Source organism: Sceloporus undulatus, chromosome 4 (assembly GCF_019175285.1).
Source record: "Sceloporus undulatus isolate JIND9_A2432 ecotype Alabama chromosome 4, SceUnd_v1.1, whole genome shotgun sequence".
In the NCBI taxonomy this organism is placed as follows: domain Eukaryota; kingdom Metazoa; phylum Chordata; class Lepidosauria; order Squamata; family Phrynosomatidae; genus Sceloporus; species Sceloporus undulatus.
In genome coordinates, this window is record NC_056525.1 from 40,799,275 (window position 1) to 40,803,547 (window position 4,273).

Below are 4,273 nucleotides of genomic sequence, written 5' to 3' on the forward strand. Positions count from 1 at the left end.
GGAATTCTTGTCACTGATGAGCTTGGCTCCTTCTGACATTCATCACTAACTGTTCAGAACTTGGTATCTTATTTAAAAGTGATGGCACTAAGCAGCACAGTTCGTCAGGGCCAGTCTTTCCCCCCAAGTAAGTGGCCCCATGGGGAAAATGTGTCAGAAGAAATTTTGCCAAGCTTACAAATTTAGGTGAAGAAAATCTTTTTGTTCCAAACTTTGACAGAGCCATGATACACTGACCTTTTGAGCTATGAGTAAACCTCTTCTAACACTGCTGGATCAAACCAGGAACCTTGGGGTGAAGAAGGCTCCTACAAAGTTCTGTTGGGCCTTTAGAGTCATCCAAATGCTAAATCAGGGGTGGGAGTCATGTGATCTTCTAGATGTTGTTGAAATGCAACTCCTTAATCAGCAAAGCCTGTGGTGAAAAAGACTAGAGTTTGCAGTCCAACAGCATCTGAAGGACAACATGATTTTCACCCTGTGCCAGACAGAAAGGAATATTTCTTGTAACAAAGTTCATTGCCTCCAACATTTCACAAATGAGAAACAGAATCACACTTCTAATTAGGGAGTCCCTGGCCAGCATCCTGTTGGTGACAAATGTGCACATATGTCCCTTTTTGGATGGCGTGACTCACTGTAAAAGGCAATAATGCTCAGTAAAGTGGAAGGCAATAGGAAAAGAGAAAGACCACTTTGGAGGTAGATTAATCTAATCAAGAAAGGCATGTGTGGCCTAAATTTGCAAGACTTCAGTGGGGCTGTTGATGACCAGGGTTCTTGGAGGTATTTATTCATAACACTGTTGTAAATCAAAGTTGACTTGATGGCTTCTTGTTTTTGTTTACTGCCCTTGAGTCAATCCCAACTCATGGCAATCCTGTGGATGCAATATTTCTAAGACTCCCTATTTTCCACTGCTCTGCTTAGGTCCTGTAAATTTATACCCATGACCTCCTTAATAGAGTCTATCCAACTAGCATGCAGTCTTCCTTTTTTCCTACATCCCTCCATCTTTCCTAGCATTATTGTCTTTTCCAGTGAGTCATTCTTTCTCATGACATGACCAAAGTATGACAGCCTCAACTTTATCATTAAATAACAACAAATCAGAAAACAGGGACCATCAATAGGAACCACTGATGTTCACTTAAGGTCTCACTCTTTAATCTGATCAACAGGATTGAGCGTGTTGCTGCTCCACGGAAAGCTTCTCCTTCACAGTCAGAGGAACTCCTTCTGCAGTGACAACTGCATTTGAACATGGATGTGGCACAAGAGGAGTAGAGACTATTTATTTATTGTATCATTATCCTTCTGCTTTTAATGTACTCCTCTATAGTCATAAGCAGCAAACAGCAACACACACAAACACACATTGTTAAATAAAACAGTGGAAAGAATAAAAACATGTTTTACATTTTTCCCTTCAAGAAAATGTTACCTGTAGAATAATCCTGTGTGGTGTATTAGACTGGCATTGTGCCTTAATGAAGATTTGAATTCACTCCTAATACTTTCTCTGCTACACCATGCAACATCCATATATAGTGTCGCTGTTGTGATAATATTTGCTACAAATATCTGTACACACACAAAAAAGCAGATAAATCACATTCCACATTGTATTTAAACAGTAATAGGTTTAGGTCATAGAACTGTTTATTCCTAATCAGTTGTTTAAACATGATATTTATTTTAAGCCTTTTACTCTTTTAACTTCAAAACAACATTTAAATATGCAACAATTCCAGACATGTACTGTGATCTCTTAAGGCCTGCAGCAATAGCTCTGAAAGTTGAATTTCATGTTTTTCCCCCTCCCCTGTCATTTTATTTTGAAACTGAATTATGAGTTAGACATGTTGGCACAGTTAACTGCTCAACTGAATGAAAGAAGTCAAATTGTATAAAAATTAAATGTAAAACTTATTTGGATCAGTCTGACCCTACCATCTTCCTTAGTTAAGTCAGAAATAATACAGTGCCTAATCTATGATTGTTTCTACATGTGTTCCATACTAGATTTTGTAAAGTTAATTAACTCCGGTAATTAAATTATTAACTCATCGGAGTATTTTTTTCAAACTATGCAGTTAAATTCACGAGATTTCCTTCTTAATAATTTTCTGAGTTAACATTAAAATTCATTAGAGTGGGTGGGCTCTTCCTCTGGAAGATTCATTAAAACAGCAAGCCCTAAGAGAAGGAGCAGGAATGGAGGAAAGGTATCAAGTGGTTCTGTTGCTAGGCAGCGGAACCCAGCAGAAGACGATTTGGGAAACAACTGAGAAGCTAGGATTGAGGTTCAAGAGAGGAAGAAGAAGTGGAAGGAAGAAAAATGGGATGTAATGGAATAATATGGGGAGACTGCTTTGTTTGCTTAGTGCTTAAGCAGCTACCACCCTTCAGTATGTCAGGCCCTTTAGGTCTGAAAGGTTTATCTCCCCGCCACCACACATACTATTAGCTTGTGTGTTTTTCTAAGTAGTGAGTTGTGATTCTCTTCAATTCTCCTCCTCTCTTGATTTTACTCTGGTGTCTGTTATATATTATTGTATAATACACAGTGTTCTAATATTATTATTTGAGGTGGATTGCAACGAACTGCTTTGTACTTCTTTAGTGTGTTTACTGTTGCTTGTGCTGTGCATGATTCTTGGCTAATGAGATGCATTTTTTCTCAACCCAGTCCTCATTTCCTTCTTTCTTAACTTTCTCTATTGTTCTTCTATCCTTCTGCTTTTCACCCACCCCCTCTTTCAGTGATTCATGCAGCTTAAGGGTAATATTAGATTGCTTTGTTTGGACTTAAAAGGTTCATTTAATTAAATTAAAGGCATGTCCTTCCCATGTCTGCTTAACAGGAAATCCAACTGAACCCTTTTACAAGCCTCCATTGTGTTTATTATTATTATTATTCACACAATGCTGCACAGTTTGCTAATTAAAGTGGTAAGATTTCTTCACCCTCTCATCTACTTCAGAATAAAATGGGGGTGACATGGGTTAAATGAATATTTTTGTACTTCAGTCTGACCAAATCCTTGGCTTCTCTTGTCCTCTTGGCTTTTCTCCCCATTGCCCACAGACCAAATGTCTTGATAAGGGAGGGTAGGAAGCATGCAGTAATTCTGTTGTTCAGCATGTCATCAGAGGTGCTTAAGACATTTCCAATTAAAAATTTTCTACTCTTGATTCACTGACTGATCTTTGCAGTCAGCCATAAATTTCTGCACTTACACTGGATCGGTGTCATCTAGCTGAAGTAAACTTGTCATTCCTTGGTAACCTTTAACATCACTCTTTATTAATGAAATTAAGTAGATGATGTAGAATATTGGAAAATCTGATTAAATGATTTTAATTGTTAGTGAGGCTGTTAATAAATTATTTCTAAATTTCTAGTTTAACATTATCAGTTTAGTTTTCAAACCTAAAACTCTGTTCAATACTTTTTTTCTTGTCTTCCTCCCACGGTCCTGGGACTTAGCATGTTGAGAAAAAGATCCCTGCAGTTCCAAAATATAATGACCAGGCCAGTTATCTTATCAGGAAGGCATGTTATGTACAATAAGAAATAGAAAAAAGTTATTTCTTTTTACAGTTTGACTCAGCCTTCCACCATTTTGTAGGTTGGAAAAATGAGTACCCAGCTTGTGGGGTGGAATTAGCTTACAGATTGTAAACCACTTAGAATATGCAGGGTTCACTATTAAGCGGTACAGAAATCTAAATGCTATTGGTATTGCTATTATTATTATTTTTACTGGAGTTTCCAGAATTCCTTAAGCACCATGGACAGGGGCCATGCGATCTGGATGATTCTTGGTGTTATAATTCAACAATACAACTTTTCTGTTTTTTTCTGGAACAATCTGTAGACACCTGTTAATGTTGGTTCATAAGAAGACTCCACTTCTTCAAACAAAGGGGTGAAATAGCCCTGGTATAACCTTATTCCTGAATAATTTACAAGCAGAAGATTTATAGGTGGAACAGGGCCCATCTCCTGACCCATCCCTCTGACATTTTGGCCCATGTAAAAGGAGGCTTCTGCAGGCTTACAAGTGTTTCTCAGGTAGGTTTGGTGCTTTCTCTCCCTTGCCCTTGCTATCTTTAAATCAACAATGAAAAATCTTTAAAGTCCTTCAGAGTATGAACCTACTATTTTCTTTCGTAGGATTACCACATTATACTTTTTAATTGAAACTGCAATTAGAAAAAATAAAGATTATTTTCTCTTGGAACATGGAGCTTCAATCCAGCTCTT